At 38.7% G+C, this 23,344-nt stretch overlaps 1 pseudogene; it reads right to left on the minus strand.

The window, feature by feature from the left end:
- Positions 1 to 9,533: 9,533 nt before the first annotated feature.
- On the minus strand, positions 9,534 to 10,723 carry LOC123252046 (annotated as a pseudogene).
- Between the last annotated feature and the right edge of the window lie 12,621 nt (positions 10,724 to 23,344).

The raw sequence follows: 23,344 nt of genomic DNA on the forward strand, positions 1-23,344 counted from the left end.
GCTGGGGGGGAGGGGGGGGGGGGCCAGGGGGGCCCAAGAGAGTCCGGTGGGGGAGGGAGTCTGGGTGGCTAACTCCAGCCCGGACAGGAGGGGCGGGGTGGTGGAGGGTGGGCAGGTCGCCGCCGGAATAGATCCCCCCCAGAGGCTAAGCCTATAACGGCCTCTTCCCGGCCCGGGGCCCCCCCAACACCCCCCCGCCACGTCGGAGCAGGGAACAGGAGGCGCGACGAAAGCGCCTTACCCGCCCGAGGCGGTCCCGGACGCGGAGGAGTGGGCGTGAGTGTGTCCGAGTGTATTAGCTCGTGTGAGTGCCTGGGGGGGGCGCGGCAGCGAGGCGGGGGAGGGGGGGGTCCGGCCGTTACCGGCGGTTTGGTGGCGCCCCCCTCTCCCCTCCTCACCCCTTCGGTCTTCGGATGTTGGTCACAAGTCACTGGGACCAACGACCACAAACCGCCGCTGCCGCCGCCGCCGCCGCTTCGGGGACCCAGGGAGCCGTGCGGGGCCGCCGCGGGGGAAAGGAGAGGCGGGCAGGGGGCAGCTGCAGCAGCAGCTGCAGCAGCAGCAGCCGGGAGCGGGAGCCGGAGCCGGGGGGTGGGAGGGACTCGTGCTGTCCTCGCGCCTCCGCCTCGGCCGCTCGCGCACCGCGCTTAGGCACCAGCGCCAGGCGTCCTCCACCGGCCCGCGTCGAGAACTCCCCACCCGCCGGGGCCGAGGCCGCTGCCAGCCAATCAGGAGCCAGCTCTGAGGCGCCTTCCCCGCCCCCGCCTGGGGGGAGGAGACCCGAAGCTGAAGCGTCCCCTGCCCCCCACCCAGCCAGCGCTCACTAAGTGGGAACCATAGGAGACCCTGAAATGGGCGGGCCCAGAGTTGAAATCTGAAAGGACCACTTGGCAGTCCGGTGAAGTGGCGTGGACGGGCAGCGAGGCTAGCCAATACAGGAGGAATTCAGGCCAAGAAAAGTTTTCGAGAGCCAATCAAGAGAGTGCTACCTCGAGGTAGGACGCACGTGGCGGAGGGGTACCTATTTTTATGAAAAGTTGTAAACCAAAATTGCGGTAGGATTTTGTTTTCAATTGGTGAATTATTTGTCATGTGAACTGTGCGGTGGATGGCTACTCTGGAAAGGAACTCTAGGGGCGGAGTTTAGTTTTATTTGTTTCAGAGATCTGATTGTTAGTATTGTTTCCTATCTCTGAATTACGTTTTTAAATATATGAAATGAATCTAGAATTGCAAAAAGAAGTCTATTATGTTGAAATTAGTTATCAAGTTATTTTTAAAATAAAATTCAGCAACGTCAACTTAAGAACTCCTGTAATAGCATTATCCCCCCAGACTTAGAGGTGGGAGATAAGTACTTTTTTAAAAATCCATAAACATGCACTTAATAGGTTAATTTGATGGATAAAGTATAGACTTCCTGTACAGCTATATGTAGGTCATTGGGAAGGTTGGTTGTTATCCTTCCTATGAGAAGAGGACCAAAATGACATCACTGGTGATGTCTTCTGACACATGTAAATTGGCTTTAAAGTGAAGCAGAGTTACACAAAGTTGTCTGCCTCACTCTCCCAGGCATAAAAGTCTAGTGGTGAAACGAGGTCAGGACAACCACTTATGTAATTTGTCTTTCAACTGGAAGCCTCCAATGGATAGTTCTAAAAAGGGAGCACAGATGCCAGGTTTTGGCATCATCTTTGTACATTTGAGTTTGTATGACTGCTATTGGTGAGACTATTATTTTCCCCTGAGTAATGTGGCATTATGAAAGGCTCCAGTATTGTACATTTTTGTAGTAATGATAGAATAAAGAACTTGGTTCTTATCATTATGAAAATAGACTGAACTGAGTCAAAAGACTGAGATTTGGGAGGAGGCTTTTATTTTGACTTATAATTTAATGTAAGTCACTTTATTCCTCTAGCTCATCCCACCTCTTTCCTTATCTGGACAAAGTGATCTAAAAAAGTCATAACTATTTGTAAAATTCTCCACATATAGTTAGCACATTTTGGTGCTTGAACCAGATATTCTACTCCTCTTAAAATGAGTAATTCAATAAAACAAAATATCATCAAAACAAAGCAGAAGTCAGCTCACAGAAACAGTGAAACAAATAAAGAACTTAAAAGTAAATTTGATAAATCAGAAATAACAGTTACTTCAGATTAACTAAGCAATTTATAGTTATGAAGATATTGGAACCAGTCTTTGTCATCAATTCATAATATTAATATAACAAAATACATTTGCTAGCAGATTTCTGTTTGAGCCATAGACTTTGGTAATGTTCATTGCCATTCTATCAAATAAAATTGAGTTCAATCCAATTCAACAAATATTTATTTAAATGCTAATTATGTGCCAAACCAAATACTATGGCAGGAATACAAGGACAAACACTAAACCTTCTGTGCCTTTGAGGAGCCTAAGTTTCACTGAAGTCCTGGAGTAAGGTGAGGCAGGAAGGACGGCCACATGTTCTTGCATAATACATGCATAATACCAAGTGTCTATAATTTGGATAAATTTAAGATGGGGAGAGTTCTTTCATATGCAGATGTTCCTTCCAAGTAAGAAAGTGACTTCTTCCACCCTACTATCCTTAGATAAATAATACCAGGAAGAAGTATTAATAAGTATTTAAGAAGATCAAAAAAGCCCTCTTGTGGGCTTTGAAGAGAGCTAGATGCTGGAACAAAGAGAAGGAACTTCATCTCAGCCTTGGACAGCAGCCAGTACAAAGGCTCTGCAGACAGTAAGTATATGGAATAGGAAGTAAAATGTGTGACAATTAGAAACATTTAATAGAGAAACTGGAATAAGGGGTGTCTGGTTTGAACGTTTTTTTTTTTTTAAACCTTTACCTTCTGTCTTAGAATCAATACTGTATATTGGTTCCAAGGCAGAAGAGTGGTAAGGGCTAGGGAATAGAGGTAAAGTGATTTGCCTGGGGTCACACATTGAAGGAGTTTTAAAATTAAGAAATTAATGAGGTTCTTTTTCTTTCCCATTTAATTTCTTTCAGTTGGTGGCAACTATCTCTCCAAATAAGCGATTGGTATTGTATATGGTCATCCATTTTCAGACCAGCAAAAGTAAAAAGAAACCTTTATACAGCATTTAAAAGAGAATTATAAAGGGCTATTCTTTATAGCCATCTGGATAGTAGAATATATTGCAGCAAGCCTCCGATGTCTAGATTGACATAAGTCTAGGGTGGTGGTGTTGAGAGGTTCCAAAGATGGCTTCCAAGTTATTCCTTTTCTTTCAGGAAAAATTCTATCTCTGATGCTTTTTAAAGATATTTCTTCATTTTCAGGGATTCCAGGATGGTCACTGGTAGAGAGCAAGCTGTTTCTTCTTCCAGATCCATGCTATAGTATCCTTGAATACAAAACTTGGTTAAGGAGAATGAAATTATAAGATTGAAATTTTTCCCAGTTTGCTTAAGGTAAGCTACCAAGAGGAAAGTGAAGAATTTTAGCTTTGGTGCTCTGCTGTGGGACCATTTGGGCCCAGGTGGACATTTAAACATGAAATTATAATTGAGGAAAAAGGAATCTTCCATAATTGAGAAGGTAAAGAAACCATGACTGATGTGGGGGGAGGAGAGGTGGGAGTTAAAAGAAAGCAAGAAACAAATGACACTAATATAATTGATGTGGCCATGGATCTTGAGAATGGAGTTCTTAAACCTAAATCATCTGGCAAAAGCCAAGAAGCTGACCTTGGTCTTTGTATCAGAGTGAAGACCAAAGATTTTATGAAGGCACAGGTGACTTTTTCCTCAGGATTCTAAAAAGGAATGCTAACTCAGATTCTTTAGAAGAGAGAGTACCTTTAGATATAGACAAAGATCCCAAAAAAGTGGAGAGGAATTAGGGGGGGAAATCTTTAGTTATTAATGTAGTTATGTATAAATGTCTGTATACGAGTAAATCATCTATCAATTATTTTGTATTCCTCAAACTTGTGGTTAAAAAAATTCTAACCAGTGAACATCTTATAGCAACCACAAATGAAACACTGTAAAATGAATCCTGCTCATCAAATTTCAGTGGTCCTATAGCAGCATATGAAGGGATCTATTGTGTAAACCTGAAAAATATAAATTGGAGCCAAATGATAATGAACCTTAAAATCAAACAAGTAATCAATCGTATGTATGATCCTAGACTTTAAGATCTGGAGCTCCTGGAATTAGAAAATGATGTGGTCTGGCCTATGTCTTAAGAATATCACTTTGGCAACTCTATGGAGGGTGGACTATATACTAAGGAGAAACTGAAGTAAGGGAAACCAATTAGATTATTTCATTAGTCCAGGTGAGAGGTTGATGGAGGCTATGAACAAAGTTGTGATATGATTGGAGAGAAGAAGATGGATGCTCAAAATATCAAGGAAGTATTATCAAAAGACTTTAACAAATAATTGAATGCATATAGGAAGGGAAAGGGTGAGAGAATGAAGAATCATATGACTAACTTTGTAAATCTGAGGACGTGGATGATGGTACCTCAGCAGAAATAGAAATATTGAGAAGGGTAGGTCTTTGGGGAAAGAGAATGGGTTCTGTTTTGGACAAGTTAAATTTGTGGAACCCATAAAGGTATATACAGTATGAAGTATTAAATGGGAATTTGGTGGTGTGGCACTGTAGCTTCAAAGAGAAATGCAACCTGGATATAAAGATCTGCAATTCATTTGCATAGAGATGATAATTAAACACTTGAGAATTGACTAGATCACTAAGATAATATAATGAGAAAAGTACTGAAGACAGCACTTTGGAATATATTCATTTTTAAAGGATAGTATGTGGCTAATTATGCAGCACTGGAGACTGAGGTGTGATCAGATATATAAGAGGAAAGACTATCCAGAAACAGAGGCAAGTCAATAGTATTTAATGTTCCATAAAGATCTAGAAGGATGAGGACTAAGAAAAGGCCACCAGATGTGGTAACAGAGAATTCTGATAAACTTGGAGACAAGTGTTTCAGTTTTTCAATGAGTTAAAAAACATTTCAAATTGTTGAGAAGTAAAAGAAGAGAAGAGTTAATATAGAGGTGTTTTTTTTCCTCCCCTCTAGGAATTTGGTTAGGAAGGGGAAGAAAAATATAGGGTGATTCTTCGAGAGGATAGTAATGTCTAAGGAAAGTTTTTAAGATAGAAGATGCCTTGCTTAAGAAAAAAAGTGAGGGGGGGTTACCACTAAGGGGCTCTGATAGCCAGGCCTAGAGACAGGAGGTTCTGGATTCAAATCTGATCTCAGACACTTCCCACCTGTATGACCCTGGGCAAGTCACTTAACTCCCATTACCTAGCCATTACATCTTTTCTTCCTTAGAACCAATACACAGTAGTGATTCTAAGATGGAAGGTAAAGGTTTTAAAAAAAAGTAACAAAACAAAAACAAAAAAAACAAATGAGGATGATTGCTTAAGAGTAGTGTGTTAGGGGCAGCTGGGTAGCTCAGTGGATTGAGAGCCAGGCCTAGAGACGGGAGGTCCTAGGTTCAAATTCAGCCTCAGACACTTCCCAGCTGTGTGACCCTGGGCAAGTCACTTGACCCCCATTGCCCACCCTTACCACTCTTCCACCTATAAGTCAATACACAGAAGTTAAGGGTTTAAAAAAAAAAAAAAGAGTAGTGTGTTAAAGGAGAAAGTTGGGAATGGGACCAAGGAAACAAGTAGAGGGTCACCCCTGGAGAAGGACCATGTCTTCATCAGAGGAAGTAAATGAGGAAAGATTGAGTGATGATTACTAAGGGTCTTTAAATGTAGAATAAGCTAGGAGGAACTCAAAGGAAATTGCCTTATTTTCTTAGGTAAGATCAGCTGTCCTGGCCTAAAATTTGACCGTGGGTTTTCTAAAAACTCGGATCCTATGGAAGATCCTACACCAAAGCAGAAATACGGAATGGAGAGCAGCCTAATGAAATACAAAAAGTCTCATTAGCACAGGGAATTGTCCACCAAGTTCTTGGCTACAGCAATTCATGAAATTGCAAACTGAATAGAGACCACTTTGGTACATAGAATACCCATTCCATTGAAATCACCCGTCTTTTAAATTATTGAAGAAGATCTTTCTCTAGCTGTTCTGAACATGTAGACAATTTTTAAAACAGTAACAAACTCAACAGACCAAGGTAGATAATGTGGAATCCGTGAATTCTTTCTCTTTATTTCTTGATGCACAAAGTTCATTGTTACTAATTTCATTGCCTAATTCAAAGGACAGTGAAACAACAATAAAAATGTGAAATTATATATTAATTTGAGTCATCACTTTAAGGAAATTTAACATTTCACTAGTCAATAGTCCTTAAAAGGGCCAATCAACCAGGTTACAAAGTAGTTACTAAAGTGTCTCATCTCCCAGCCCACTATCTTGTAATATGTCCATGTAAAGAATAAAAAAGATTATAAAATGCTATAAAATAAGGTTCTGTCTAGCACAGCATTCCTGAAACTTAAGCTCTGGTTGACATAAGGCCTAAGGTCTCCTAACAGCTTTGCCCAAAGCTAGAGTCAGAAACGAAATAACTTAAAGACACACTGGAACAGGCTTGGGTTGAGAACCCCATTCTCTTGTCCACCAACTCTTTCTACTAAACTACTCTCAAAAAGAATAAATTAATTCAGCAATGGATGACCTTTCATAAAAATACAAAAGAAATATTTTTAGTTTTTAATGTGGTCAATCACTTCAATCAGTGACATTTAGTGCAAATTAATATATGATTTTCTGCATTGGTAGGTTAATTTGCACTTGTTTCACTTTATGGAAAATAGAATAGAACAATGATGGGCAAACTTTTTAAAGAGGGGGCCAAAGGAAAGGAAATGCTCATCTGTCCGTCTGTTTCTAAGGCAACTCTTTCAAAGTTTCATTGTATTGTATTCTACTCATTGTATTCATCAGATTAGGAATAATGTCTACAGCAGGATAGAACATTTCGGGGGACCCACATCTGGCCCACAGGCCATAGTTTGCCCATCAATGGAATAGAGGATTAAATGTTAATTAACTTTATTACAAATGATATTTAGAAAAAAAACTATGGAGGAAAAATATAAAATTGGCCATAGATTGCTTCAAAAGAGTATGGCCTAATCATGTAACCATGTTAAAAATGAATATTAATAAATGTTTAAAATTTAAAAAAAAAAAAGAGTATGGCCTAGTGGCTTCAGGAGTCTAGAAAACCTGTCATCTACCCCTGTCTCTGATACATACTGGCTATGGAGCCTGAAAGAATCACTTAAGAGTTCCCCTAGAAAAAGACTTACTTGTACAAAAATATTTTTATCAGCTCTTTCTATAATGGCAAAGAATTGGAAACTGAAGGAGTATCTACCAGTGGGGGAATGGCTGAACAAGCCATTGTCATGGAATACTCTTGTACTATAAGAAATGACAATCAGAATGAATTCAGGAAAACCTGGAAAGACTTAGATGAACTGACGCAAAGTGAAGTAAGCAGAACCAGAACAGTATATACTATAACAAAAACAATATACAGATTAATTGTAAAGGACTAAACTATTATCAGCAAAACAAGTTTTCATCATAAAAAAAAAGCTGTCCAAAGCCAAAGAAGGAACTGTTGGGGTCTGATTACAGATCAAAGCATTTCACTTGATTTCTTTCATGTGTTTTTTTTTTATTATATGTGTAATATTTGTCTTTTGTCGTGACATGAGGAATATGAAAATATGTATTTCTTGAAAGCCCTAGTATAACCTATATCAGACTATTTACTACCTGGGAGCAGGGGCAATCTGTATTGTAAAAAGGTTAGAAAACAATTGTCAAAAATAATTCCTATGTATAATTGAAAAAAATTTAAGTTGGTTTTTTTAAAGTTCCCCTAGAATAACTAAACAAATTGTAGCACTGGAATATAATAGAGCATTACGATGAGTATAAAAAGTTCATTAAATCATAGGAAAAGTCATATCAACTGCTATAAATTAAACAGAATTAGGAAAAAACATATATATATACATATATATATATATACACAACAATTACAAAATTTTAAATGGAGAGAACAACAAAAAAGAATTAGAATATAATGATCAAAATTGGCCCCAAAGAAAAAGAGAGAAACTGCCCCCTCTTCCCCAGTTTGTAATAATAGAACACAATGAATGTAACATCATATGTACTATCAGACTGCTATGCTGGTTAGGTTTGAAGAACTAACTTTGAAGTAATTTTTTTCTCTCTTTATTCTTTGTTCACAAAAGATGACTCTCTGGATGAGGAGAGAAGAGGGATATATTTGGAAACAAAAGATAATGCTTTTCTAAAGGAATAGCCTCATTCCTTTAGAGTTGCTGATCTATATTGGTAAATGGATTTTTTCCTCCTATGTAGTTCCCTATTAATTAATAAGGAAAGAAGGAAAGGAGAGAACAAGCAGTTATGAAGCACCCATTGACTTCTGAGACATTGCACTAAGCAGTTTAAAGATATTTGATCCTCACAACAATCTGAGATATGAGTGCTCTTATTTTAGTTGAGGAAACTGAAGCAAACAGAGGTTAAGTGGTTAAATCTTAGGTCTCACAGCTAGTATCTGACACTGAATTCGAACTTAGATCTTCCTGACTCTATACCCAGCCCTCTCTCCACTGTGCCACCAGCTGCCACTTGGAGGAACAAAGAAAAAATGTGTCCAAATACCATGATATCACATCTAGGAAAAAATGAAAAGTTTGAAAAATCAGCCCCTCTTAACTTTGCCAGACAATCTCCAGAGAATGACATGAATAAAAAATTCATCTGCAGGAGCCAAAGAGCTTAAGTTGAGCCTCCCTGAACTGAGCCTGGCCTTTTCTCCAGCAGCTCTGGCCAGGCCCCACATGATTGCCTCTCCATCTTGGCAATCCTATAAGATAGGACGACAAGTGTAGGTTCCTAAGTGGTCACTAGGTGGAGATGTTATTTTGTGTTATGGGAAACAATCATTTTGCAGAACCTGCAGAGTATTGTACTTTCACATCTTTTTATATAGAATTTAAAGCCAGAAGGAACCTAGGGATCATCTATTCCAAGGGTGTCAAACTAAAATAAAAACTTGGGGCCACTAATCAGTACATCGTTGGCCACATGTTGACCTAAAATGTAGCATCTACCTTTTATTGTATATTTATTTTGCTAAATATTCCCCAGTGACTTTTTTTTAGGGTTAGTTTGGAGAGATTGTTTTTCCTTGGTTTTCTCTGTTAAATGTTTTATTCCAATAAATATTTTAAGTCTTTATGCCTTATCACTAAGAAAGTGCTAAGAAAGGTGGGGTGGGAGAGGAGACAGGAGCAAAGGAAAAGCTTATAGAGAGCCCTCAGCCTGGACTTAATACCTCAGTGAGACTTGGCCCAAGTGCGGATCCAACCTCATAAATTTATTGAAGAAAACAATCTCATATATGGAGAAAGAAGACTCACCCCAAGGAACTTAGGAAAACCTAGGGAGAGTGACCTGGAAGAAGCCCCTGGACTTAATGAGGAATCACTTATAGAATTCATATTCCTGTTCATCCTTCTTAATGATTGTTTTGTATGCCTTCTCAAAATCTTTGGCCAGGACAATGTATCCATTCTCACAAACAACTAACATTCCACCCTCTTGACAGATGGAATTATCATCAGCTCCAGAAATCTTATCTGGATGGGCAACATAATCTTCCAGATCAGCCTCCTTGGAGAGGTTCATCTTGCTGGAGATAGTAGAAAAAATTAATCTCTTCTGTCAATGGTCGGGCAGTAGAAATTGTCAAGCTGACCAGGCCAAAATAAGGCAGGATCCAGCGTGTCTGCCCAGTTTGTGGCCATGATCACCTTGACATTGGCATTCTGGTCAAATCCATCCATATGATTCAAAAGCTCAAGCAGGATCCTCTGAACCTCCTGGTCAGCTCCAGTTTGGGCATCAGATCTCTTGGTGGCAATGACATCAATCTCATCAATGAAAGTCATGGTAGGTGCATTCTCTTTGGCCAAGTGGAAAACATCCCAGACCATTCGAGGTCCCTCACCTAGATTCTTCTGCACAAATTCTGAACCTACGACCCTGATAAATGCAGCTGTAGTATGATACGCTACAGCCTTTACCAACATAGTCTTTCCACAGCCTAGGGGCCCATACATGTGGACCCCTCGGGGCAGGTCATTTCCATTCTGTTTATAAAGTTCAAAGTGAGTCAGTGGAAGTTCCACAGCTTCCCTCATCTCCTGTTTTTGAATGTCCATGCCTCCAACATCAGCATACATGACATCAGGCTTCTGGTCCAATGTTGCCATCATGATGCTACTATCAGCTTCTGGCAGTAGGACATACACAGGGTGTTGCTGTGCTTGTGGAGGGACACTGAGGCATTGGGCTTCAACAGCTCTCTTGTCAATGTTGCTGTTGTGGAGCCCACAATGGCTATGTTCTGGTCCATAGCCTCCAGGAACTACCTGATGACCAGGAGGATGCTCTGGATATGCTTCACCTCCAGGAATTCCTTCTTCAGGTTCTTCCGCTCATCATACCTCCAGGAACTCCAGCTCCTATTGCAGCTTCTTATAATAGCTGTACATATCCTCCAGGTCCTCGGGCTTGGGCCCCAGGAAAGACAGGCCAGTCTGGGGCTGGGAGATGGACAAAGCTGGCAGCTCATCCTGTGCTTCCTCCACTAGAATGCCAATCTCCTCCATGGCAGGCGGGCTGAGCTTCCCCCCAATGACATTTTAACCTGATTCAGGCCTCACTCAGGAGCAGAGGAGTGCAGGGCCATGTGTTGGATGCCTGTGATCTAGCCCATCCTCCTCCTTTTGGCAGTCTCTATCCAGGAGCAAGAGAAAGGAAAAACTACAAGGAATCTCCAGGCAGCTGTCATGGGAGGTTTGGTCTCAGAACCACTTTCAACATGGCAAGCTTATGGAATCAGAAGACCTGCATTGGAATCCTGCTACTCACCTGTATGGCCGGGAGCAAGCAGCATCTCTACATTAAAATCTGGACCAGTGGGATTTGACCCAATACTGATGACCAGTGGAATCATTACAGCTTATGCTTACAAGACAATACACTTTGAGTTTATAAAGAAATTCTGAGGGAGGGAGGAAGGGGAACAAAATAACCCAGCTAGGAAATGTCAGAACCAGGGTCCAAAGGCAGGTGTTGATAGTCAGTTAACATTCTAGTTTAAAGACAGATGTTGTTTTAACACATTTTTATTTAAATCTCATTCTTTGTGACCTCATTTGGAGCTTTCTTGGCAAAGATACTGGAATGGTTTGCTACTTCCTTCTCCAGTGGATCAAGGCAAACAGATTAAGTGACACGACCAGGATCACACAACTAGTGAGTGTCTGAGGCCAGATTTGAACTCAAGTCTTCCTGATTCCAAGCCTTGTGCTCCATCCACTGAGCCATCTAGCTGCCCCTCTAGCATAAAGCTATAGCAGATGCTTAATAAATGTCCACTGACTTGACTAGGAGAAAAATCAAATGAAATTCAAAGGGGAGATACATGAAAGTAAACTGGTAAAATAAAATTTGGAAGAAAACTGTATTTTAGGTTGTCCAGGATGATTGACCAGCTGCAATAAAAGCCTATTTTCATATTTTCTTTTAATATACATATAGAGAAGTCATAACTAACTATTCCACAAAAGCCTCTGAGGAAAAGTAAACAAAAGCAATAGAGTGTGATTGTACAACATTTTTTTTACTGATGGGCTCATGATGGGTTGAATGTCTTAAATCAGATTTATCTCCAGTTAAAGAAATGAAAAGTGAATTTTAAACTAAAAACTGAATTCTCTGATACAAGTTAAATGGGTCGACTTTTTCTAGACAGGCATTAAAGTTCCCTCCTTTTCTTCCTTCTCAAGCATGGCACAGATCCACCCAAAATAAGAAGGCTAGCTTGCTCACCAATCTTCAAGTCCTGACACAAAGAGAAGGGTCCTCATTTAACTGGCACATGTCAAAGATGGCAGTCTAAATGAGATGGAAATGCTTCATCATAAAGGCCCAGATAGATTGTCAGTCCTTATTAGTTTTTATTCCTTCTTAATATGATTTATTTAAATCTCCAGCTGGACACCTGACCTTTCATACCCAAAGTGATTTGACATTTCTTTTTCTGAAGTATTGCCTTTAGCTGAATGTAGTTTAGCTATGCTTTGTCCTTCCTGCACAAGTATGATGTGTGCTTTGAGAGGATATGTCCTCAGAAGTAGTGATGATTCACGCTGGTAGTATTTATTCTTGTGTTCAGCAACCTGCATCTTCTAGACAGTTGGCTGGTATCAAGGGTACCATCTATTGCTATATATATATATATATAAGAGCTTTGCTTTACCCAGTGATATTTTGATTATAGGGAACCATATACACCTAACCAAAATTAAAAAAAAAAGTAAAAGCAGATTTTGAATGCTAGCTCTGATGTCTTCTACCTATTGTGAGCCTGGATAAGTTATATAACCTTTAAGAGTAAGTTTCCTTATCTATAGAATGAGAATAATAATGCCCATATCCCTTAATTTCTTAGAGCTGATGTCAGGATCAAATGAAATTATGTCAAATATTTTGTAAATCTGCTAAGTAAAATCATTCACTGTTATTTAGCTATGTGACCTTGTGCAAATTATTCTGCCTTTCTCAGCTTCATTTTCCTCCTCTGTAAAATGAGAATACTTTATAAACATTAAAGTGCTTTAAAAATGTAGATAATTATTATTATTATTATTCACCTACTGAACTGACAAAACCAGCTGTACATTGGTATTGCTGGTTGGCAGCAATTATTAACATCAGAATCCAGTTATGAATATTAAAATTCTCATGGTGTATTAGAAATGTGCACTGAAATGTAAATGAGCTGAAATGTAAATAAACATCATTTATGCTGCAATACAGAATAAATTTTTTGTTTTTGTAACTTCTAAAAGACAAGTGCTTAAATTACAGCATGAAAAAGTGATTAGATGTGAAGAAACTCTCTTGTCAGTGCTGCCAACTGAACAGCAAAGCTGGTATCTAAATGCAGAATCTTTCTTCTCATAGATTATTATTCCTGTGAGACAGCTTAGCATGCATGCATGGTAGCCACCAATTGAGCCAGTTAATCTTTCAGGGTTCCTTTCAACTGTATGTATCTTGAAGCTAGTACTGTACTCCTCTGCTTTTCAGGGCTGCTCATCCACCTTTGGTGTCCAGCTCATCCAACACCGACCTGTGGCTCTGGGCAGCTGTAGTACGCACAGTGGTCACCCCCAGAAAACTCTCAGAAGGTGGAGGCCGAGAGTGACCCACAGGGGTCAGAGCCATTGAGGAGGTAGGGAAATGTGGAGGCCAAGTTTAGGAAGACTTCTCCCAGGCATAAGGGGCAGATGAGAACAGTTTGTTCCAAGGGCCATGAAGGGGACCAGAGCTTGGTCAGGCATGGAAGATGCCACAGCCACCCACTGCATCCCAGACCATTCCCAATCTTCCTCACTTTTGCCTTGCTACTACATTTCATGGGTTGTGACTTTGGGCAACTCGGCCTATCTTAAATCCAATTCACAATAAAGTCAAGACATCACTCTGTGATGTCATGGGTCCTCTTAAAAACAAAAGATGAACATCATGATCATTAAATAAATTGTTCTCCTAGTCTGTTTACTTTGTTCTACATCACTTCATAAAAAGTCTTCCCACATTTCTCTGAAATTGTCCATTTTATGATTTCTTCTGGAACAATAAATAATATGTTTTTACATTCATAAGCCACATGTTCATCCATTCCCCAGAATTGTTCTTATTGTTTGGCCTAAGTTTTCAAAGAAGGTTTTCCAGGGTGAGGCCACTATGTATAGTACAGCTTCTCAGAGCCATGGGTGAAAGTTGCGTGAAAAAAGTACTCCATAGGTGGATGAGCAGTGAAAAGGACTCAGCAAGCCCTTGTACCAGAGTTACCTAGTCCTCCCTGAACATCCCTACACCCCAATTCAACATAAATAAATGAGAGAATCAATAATTTATTAAGCACATATTCTGTGCTAAGTGCTGGAGATACAAATCAGAAAGACAACCCTTACTCTCAAGGAACTCACATTTTGATAGAGGGAGGCCACACATAGAAGGCTTTTGCCACAAGTCCAATGGAAAAGTCCCATGGTCTGTTGCAAAGGAAAGCACCTTAGTTTCTGATTTTTTGATTGCTAGGAAAAGAGATGCTATAAACATTTGTGTACATATAGTTCCTTTCTCTCTCTTTGATCTTTTTGGGTATAGGCATAGTAGTGTTTATCACTGGGTCAGAGAGTATATCCAGTCTGGCAACTTTCTGAGTGCTTTCCAGAATGGCTGGATAAATTCATGGTGCCCCCATTATTATTCTAGAGTTCTTGCTTTCCTACAACTATTTGAGTATTTGTCATTTTTCCTTTTTTTGTCATCTTTATCAGTATGATAGGCTTGAGGTGGAACCTCATAGATGTTTTAATTTGCATTTCTTTAATAATTAGTGATTTAGAGCTTTTTAGAAACCTAGTTATTGATTTTTTTTCCTTTAAAGTAACTGAAAAATGCTTGACATATTCTTTGATCATTTGTCTTTGGAGGAATGACTCTTGTTCTTATAAATTTGAATCCATATTGTGAAAATGAAACCTTTATAAGAGAAACACAGTGCAAAGATTATTCCCCACATTTGCCTACTTTCCATCTAATTTTTATTAGATTAGATTTGTTTGTGCAAAAAACTTCTAAATTGTATATATAATAAAAATTATTATTTTATCTTTTAGGGATCATCTTTGTCACTTATCATGGACATAATCATACACTCCTAACCATGTATCTGACAGATAATTTCTTCCTTGTTCCTCTGGAAAAATCCTTTATTTATAATGTGACCTTTTATATCTAAGTCATATATCCATTTAGAGCTTATCTTGGTATATAATATGAGACATAGATCTAAAATTAATCTTTGCCAATCTACTGTACCATTTTCCCAGGAGTTTTTGGTAAATACCAATTCCTCTCCCCAGGTTCTTGGGGCTTTGAATTTATCAAACTAGGTATATCAAATACTATGCTACTATGTGTGTTTGCAAACTTAGTCTGTTCCACTGATTGACCTCCCTTTTTAAAAATCAAAATCAGATTGTTTTAATAATTATTACTGTGTGGTGCAGTTTGGAATCTGGTACTAATAGATCCTCTTTACCATTTTTTTCATTATTATGTTATGATTCTTGATTTTTTATTCCTCCATATGAATCTGTTATTATTTTTCTAGCTCTATAAAATGTCCCTTTTTTGGAATATGATTAGTATAGACCTGAATAAATAAATTATTAGTGTCATTTTTATTATGTTGGCTTGGCCTACCTATTAATAATTAATATTTCTCAAAATATTTTAATTACTTTTATATTTTTTAAACCCTTACCTTCCATTTTGGAGTCAATACTGTGTATTGGCTCCAAGGCAGAAGAGTGGTAAAGGTAGACAATGGGGGTCAAATAACTTTCCCAGGGTCACACAGCTGGGCAGTGTCTGAGGCCAGATTTGAACCCAGGACCTCCCATCTCTAGGCCTGGCTCTCAATCCACTGAGCTACCCAGCTGCCCCCTTTAATTACTTTTAGATAAAATCATTTTGAAATTAGATTTTATTTGTTTTTAGTAACCTAAGGAAAGAGTACAAATTTTAGATATTTCCAAAATTAATAATTCCTGGATGGTTTCATCATCTCATATAAGAAGAATGAGAATTTTTAAAATTTGAACAATGAACTCTCTAATGTTTTGGGGGGGTGGTTCTCTATGACATGTATATTCCATAGCTTCTTCATTAACACACCCACACAAATACATTAACCAACAAATGATTCATATTGGTTTTTATCTACTGATGATTTGGTTTGGGGGAAGAGATATAACTTAAATTCTAAGGGTCGCCAAACATGTTATGTTGCAAGAGGTCCACCCCTACTCCATTTCACAGTTTCCAGAAATGTTGTCAACAAATAATTTATGAAGTCATGATCTTTTCAGGGTGGGGAGGGGAAATTAGATATATGATTTTTTTTTCAATGTAGAGAACTCCTAGTGTAGAAATTATCTTCACTAATGCAATATAGCAAATCATCTATAATTTAGGGCTTTTGAGAGTTGGGATTGGGGGAAGGCACTTAAATCACTTCTTTTTTCCTGTGGTCACACAGTTAGCATGCATCAAACATAAGACTTTAACCCAGGTCATCTTAATTCAGTTCTTAATACCCAGTGACCTATTCTTTATAAACAGGTTATTGAATTAATGTGCCCTACTATCTCTGCTTCATGGTCAGTGGCATGTCTAGTCATTCATAGCATCAAAAGCTTGGAGCTAAAAGAGACTTTGGAGAAAAATCCATTCCTACATTTATAGAAGAGTATACCAAAGCCCAGAGAGGGGAGCTAAGTTGCTTTAACTCATATAGTAAGTAATAAAGTTAGAATTCACATTCGTATCCTCTGACTCTGAATCCATTCATTCATTCAGTAAATGAACACTCACAATACACAAGATCCTATACAAGGTACTATGGGCATTTCCAAAAGCACAGTTGGTAACAGAAGTCCTTTAACTCCATTCATTTCCTTTTGTCTCCTAGATCCTCCATGATAGTTTGCTATCCTCTGTAATAATTATAGATTTCTTCTATTTATAATATTTCTTCTAAAACTTAGAAATTTGCAACTCAGAAACATTCTCTTCTAATTTAAGCTAAATTAGTTACATAAGATCTGCTAGATATTGAAAATGAGTCTTAGCTTTAAAAAAAGCTAGCTAGCAATATGCCCTTTAAACAATAGTGCCTTTCACACTTAAAGTGCTTGTTAATATTTAATCTCTCATCAACATTTACTTAAAACTTAACAGTAACTATTACTTATAGGCCAAAAGATTATGTCAATGTTGTATTCCCAGAATCTCAGGGTTGGTAAGGAACTCAGAGGTCATTTGCCCTACCTCTATCTCTTATACAATATGGCAGACAAGCAGTCATTTGACCTCTTGCCCAGAGACCCCCAGGGAAGTGAAATCTACCTAGTCAACCCTTTCCATGTTTTGGCAGCTCCACCTAGATAAGGATGTTTTGTCCTAATATCAAGCTGAACTCCATATTTCTGCAGCTTCTGTTGTAAGAACAGCAGACCACAGGCTCTCAGCCTTGTGTGGGGGATGGGTGCAAAAGCAGTTGGAATTCTTTCGCTAGTCAGTGCTGGGCCTGCTGAAATTACTTGAAGAAGTAGGCCAGTGGTTTTCCTATGAAGAATAAATAAAAACTCTCCAAACAGACTGTATTAATTGAGGGAAAGGGTATCCTCACAGGAAGAGATGTTTCTTGGTAGTGTGTGAAGTTCCCAGCCAACAATAATTGATGTAAACTGAAAAGCCTCACACAACAGACTCCACTGGTTGAACTTCCACAACAGATAGTAATGGTGGACCTTTCTGGTAAGACCATTGGTTATGTCTTTCTTTGAATATTTACCTAGAATGACTTAATCGCTATCTGACTTACTATTATATTTCTTTTAATAACTAAATGTATCAAAAGGGAAGGAAGAAAAATGAAGGAGAGAGGGATTAGGAGATCTCTATTGATAATCAGTTGAAACTAGTGGAAAGCTTAACCCCCCCCCCCCCCCGTATCTTCTTCTTCCTTCACTAAAGCTCTTTATCCTAACTAATTAAGTAAATAAATAATCTTATGAGGAATTATTGATGATGTTGATTGAAAGTCTCCAAAGATTGAGGATCAGGCTATACAAACTGCCTACAAGGTCTTTCAGTAACAGTGGTAGTCAAAGTCAGTCAGGGCTGGATATCAAATATGTCTACCATATTTGAAAGCACAAGGATCAGCTGATTTTAGGTTTGCTAGGCCTGGGAGTATCAAGTATGCATTATCCGCCTCCCTCTAGCTCCTGTAAACCCAAAGTGAGTCCTCTGTTTGGGGTTCTCCATTTTATCAGTCTTCAACTGCCCTTGCCTTCTTGAGGTTCCTATGAATATACCCCAATAAGATTCTTAGCCTATAATACCTATTTTTTTCTAGTTCTGTTCACTCTGGGGCCCAAAAACAAACTTCAAATCTCATCCTTCTTTGAAATGATAGCCTTTGAAATGCATGAAAAGAGTTCTCCTGTTTTCCCTCCTCAGTCTTCTCTTATCTAGACTAATTCCCCACAATTCTTCCAAAGGCTTCCTGTATGCCATAATCTTGTTCCCTCCGCTTCCTAGTTTCCCCTTACTCTATGTAGTCTAGCATGTCATTGTGTTTCCAAAAATGTAGTGGCCAGAAATGAGCCCAGTACTCCAGAAAGTGAGCAGAGTACATGAAGGCCAAAACATTCTGGGCACTTTCTCCCTCATAGTAAAGCCTAGGTTAGCATTGGCTTTTTAAGACTCAGGAACTGTATCTGAACCTTTCTACTAAACAAATTTTAGCTCAAAGATAACTCATAATTGCCTTATCTTAATATAAAGATGATGTCAGACCATAAAAGATAGACAGCCCCAGAGGACATCTAAGAAGTCCAACTCCTCAGAGGATCTTGTTCTATGTCCCTCTCGCCCAGGCGATCTATGTAAGTGTGTGGGGTGAAAACTAGATCACTTGGTTAGAAGCTGTTTCCTCTAAGAGCTACAATGGCTGTGCCAAGGCTCACCTTCTGACCTCTAAGGACAAAGCTCTTACAACAAAAGTTTTCAAGAGAGGTTGGCGCGGGTGGGTATGGAACCATAGTGCACCTTGTTCTGAATTTACTTCTCAACAAAAACACATTCATTCTACTAATTGGAGGAAAGATCAATCCTAATTTGTCAAAAGTCTGATTGGAAGACATTTGTAAAATAAAATTCCTTTTGGATTCCTAGGGAACCGACACTTAACAGTGTTGACCATTTGAAATCCTTAGAGGAATACACTTAGTGAGTAGAGGAGTGAGTTCTTACTATAAGGAAATTTGTCGCATTAGAAAGAAGTCTGGCTTTGAAGTCAGAAAAGTTTAATTTAATGCCACTTTGTGACCTTGACCTGAACTAGGTAGCCTCCAAGACCTCTTCTAGTTCTACTATCATTTTAAAATAATTGTAAATGGTTGTTTTTAAAAGACTTGGGGGTGCTAGAAATGAACAGGCTTGTTTACATTATTCACTTATTCAGCAAATTTAGGTATTGAGGCAGCAAGGTGATTTAATGGATAGACTGTTGGACTGCTTCAGATCCTTGCTAACTATGTAATCTTGAATAAGTCACTTTAAACTTGAGAAGCTCCCTTCACCTTACTTTCCTTCTAGGTGAAATGGAGTGAATAATAGCACATACCTCACAGGGTTGTGGTGAGGAATGAATAAGATAACATGTAAAATGCTCTTAAAGGAACAATATAAATGTTAGCTATTATTATTAAAATACCGAAGCAAATCACCTCATGGCTTTCATCCATAACAAATTATAAATGGTAAGATTCTGGATTAGGGAGTTTTACTAATGCCTAGGCCCTTCAAATGCTGTCACTGAGCCTCCTAACCTTAGGTGACAAAACCTAAAGACAAGCAGTAGCCAAATGGATAATCAGAACCAGCTGTTAACTTTTCATGAGGTGTTTGATGAAATTAAAGAGAGGGGAGGCAGAACATTAGCATAGTAGAAGAATAAAATGATCAAGTTCCAAAGAAATGGCTCTAAAACTATTTACAGCCTTTTCAGGGTTTATCAAGGATGTCTGTTAAGAAATCTGAACAGGCAAGGAGTGAACATATCACCTTCAGACACTACCTATAACTTCATTTGAGCTAGATCCATTTAGTCAGGACTCTGTGGTTAGCTACCTCCCTATGGTACAGTAGGTTTTAGATCCAGACCAAACCAAAAAGACCTCCAAGTCCATTCAACAAATAAGAAGACTAAGATCCAGAGGAAGTAAGGAGTAGCTTTCCCAATGAACAGTTTTTCTCTTAGTTATTTATGACCTAATATTGAGGCAATAGTGTTCTAATTCAGGACTTTCTGTACTTCTTGACTAATCCTGTCTTCCAGGTTGGTGACCAAGAAGAAATAAACAATGGAATTTGTGGCCCACCTTTTGGTGGTAAAAGTTAGAGTTCTAGAACTGTTGGTCAGACTCATAAATGTTGGCCCAAGATCTTGGAATTTTTATCCTCATTGATGAAAGTTCTTGGTTTTTGTCATATTATTGGCTTTATAGCTCTCCTTGCTGTTCAGTTTTCCCTCTCCTCAATTTGGTTTCCACTGAAGTACACTTTAAATTGTATCTTTGCTACTACCAAACTGAATTCTAAAGTTGTCACAATGAAAGTTCATACTTTAACCTAAAGGAAAAATTGGGTCCGAAAAATGGGGTAAATTATTTACCTCTTAGAAAAAATTTCCCTAATGAAAAAATTCTCAGAAGTGATTAATCTGGAAAATGATTGGGTAAGCATTGTTTAAGTAAATTTCCTAAAGGTCCAAACAAACCTAAGTTAATAGAGACTTTTCCTCTAGTGATTTTCTTTCTCAGTTATACTAAGATGTGAATTTGAAATTATGAGGGTTCTCTGAGTGGAATGCAATTAACTCATTATTTATTATTAGGTGGCCCCTTGATAAATGACTGGGGACTGAGTTTGCTAACACAATGAAGTTGAAGGAAACATTTAATAACTATCCAAAGGTACAAAGAATAATTGAAGAGGAATTAAACTTATCATAAAGGTAAAGCGAAGACAAGTTTCTCTAATAAAGGCCTCATTTCTCAAGGATATCAGAATTGAGGCAAATTTATAAAAGTAAGAGCCATTCCCCAACTGATAAGTGGTCAAAGATATGATCAGTTAGTTTTCAAAAGAAGAAATGAAAGATAGATAGAAAAATGCTCTAAATCACTAATAAATAGAAAAATGCAAATTAAAACAATTCTGAGGTTATACCTCACACCTATTAGATTAGCTAACATGATAGAAAAGGAAAATGACAAAGGTTGGAAGTGATGTGGAAAAAAAGGTACACTACTGCCCTGCTGATAGAGTTGTGAACTAGTCCAGTCACTTAAGGAGAATAATTTGGAACTATGCCCAAAGGGTTCCCAGATTTATATGAATTGTTGCAAAGTAAAATGAGCAGAACCAGGAGGGCATTGTACAATGTAACAATATAACAGTGATCAACTGGGAAAGACTTAGCTATTTTGATCTATATAATGATGCACAATATGTTGAAAAAAATCTCATAATGAAAAAATGCTATATGCCTCCACAGAGTAAAAAAATGATGAATTTTGTTTACAAATTAAAGCATTTTGGTTTTAATTTTTCTTTGCCTTTTTTTTACAATATAGCTAATATAGAAATATGTTTTGCATGAATTAACATGTATAATATATTGCTTGCTTTCTCAATGGATGAGTGAAGGGCTAGAGGGAGGGAGGGAATTTGGAATTTGAAATAAAGTATTAATTGTTAAAAAAGGGAAAAAAGTAAGCTAAAGGACAAAAAAATCTAGTTATTCTTTTAAAACGATTTTTAAAGGATATTTTTTGTAATAGAGAAGCAAACAACACATGAATAATTTAGGCAAAGAAATACTTTACTTTGTTCTGCTATTGACAGATATCCTTTGGCAAAATAATGAGATTTTTGTTCAAATGGGTATCATAAAATTCTTTTTTATTTTCACCAATAGGTTCTATATGTTAATCAAAAGTGCCATGTTATTTTTTAATGTCACTTGATCGTTAGAACAATATGCTGAGTATCTGATATTGGTTGGTGGTTTTCCTTTGTACACAAATAGAAATAAATTGACATCACTATGTTGGGGTGAATGCATAATGTGTCTAACTGTGATAGATCAGACCAACATGAGCATAGAAGACTCTGGCTTAAGTCTGGCACAAATACCTTGGTGGAACATTCTGAACAGAGAGATCTTTAAATTTGTGCATCTCACTTTTCTTTTTGTGCTACTACAATTCTGCTGTGCTTCCAGAGCACCACTTTCTCTGATGTGAGCACTCTACACTGGATGGTCCTATGCCAGTATCTCTCAGGTTTCACAAATGATACCAGAATTCTTCAGAGAGACTTTAAGAATATCCTGGTATCGGTTCCGGGTTAAGATGACGGCAGAGTAAGAAGCAGCTCTTAACCTCTCCTGACCGAAACACACAAAACTCCTCAAGGGGACATAAAAACAAGTCCAGATAAACGGAGGAACCCCACAACAGGGCACAGCGTGGAAGGTACGTGGAATCGAGGCATTTCCATGCTATAAAGGGGTGAAACAGCTCTCACTAAATCGCGGGCTGAGCAACCACCCCACCCCCACCCCCTCCACACACAACACCTGTAGCACTGAGGCCAGCTAAAAAGAAATAGAGCAAGTTTGGGGCACCCATTGAGTCATTGGCAGCTCCGGGGCCTGTTCCTGAGAGCAGCAAGATTTGGGACCCCAAAAAGCCAAAGAACGCACCCGAAATCTGAGCGCGGGCTTAGGGCACAGAGTGCGGGAGCAGAGCTCAGGCGGGCTCAGAGCTCAGGCTCCGAGGAGGCATGGGTGGAGGCAGATGGGTGTACAACTGTGGAAGCAGCGCCCCGAGACTTGTAAAAAAACCTCCAGCAGAGGATCAAGCAAGGGGATCCACCAGGGGGCTTGACCGCGGACAGACCCTGAGCACGAGGATAAAGCTGAGAAGCTGCTGGGCTAACAATGGCTACCCAGTCTCAGGAAGTTCAGAAGAGAAAGATTAACAACAAGAAAAAGAAGTCTTTAACACTCGACAACTTTTACACAGAGAAAATCCAAACAACCGAGCAAACAGAGGAGAACAAACAAGCATCTGGACCCTCCTCAAATAAGGAAAACTCCTCACAAGCTATGGAAGAGTTCAAAACTGAGATTTTGAGGAAAATGGAAGAGATCTGGCAAGAAAATAACAGTTTAAAAGGTAGAATCTTGCAACTGGAAAGTAAGGCTCAGAAACCAAATGAACTGATAAGCAAATTGAACACCAGAAATGACCAGATTGAAAAGGAATACCAGAAGCTTATAGCCGAAAACCAAAAGATCATAGCCGAAAACTGAAAGATTATAGCTGAAAACCAGTCCCTAAAGGCTAGAATTGAGCAGCTAGAAGCTAATGATCTCTCAAGACAACAAGAACAAATAAAACAAAGTCAAAAGACTGAAAAAATAGAAGGAAACATGAAATATCTCAATGAGAGAGTGACAGACCAAGAAAACCGGTCTAGAAGAGACAATTTGAGAATAATTG

The sequence above is a fragment of the Gracilinanus agilis genome, chromosome 6 (assembly GCF_016433145.1).
Source record: "Gracilinanus agilis isolate LMUSP501 chromosome 6, AgileGrace, whole genome shotgun sequence".
NCBI lineage: Eukaryota > Metazoa > Chordata > Mammalia > Didelphimorphia > Didelphidae > Gracilinanus > Gracilinanus agilis.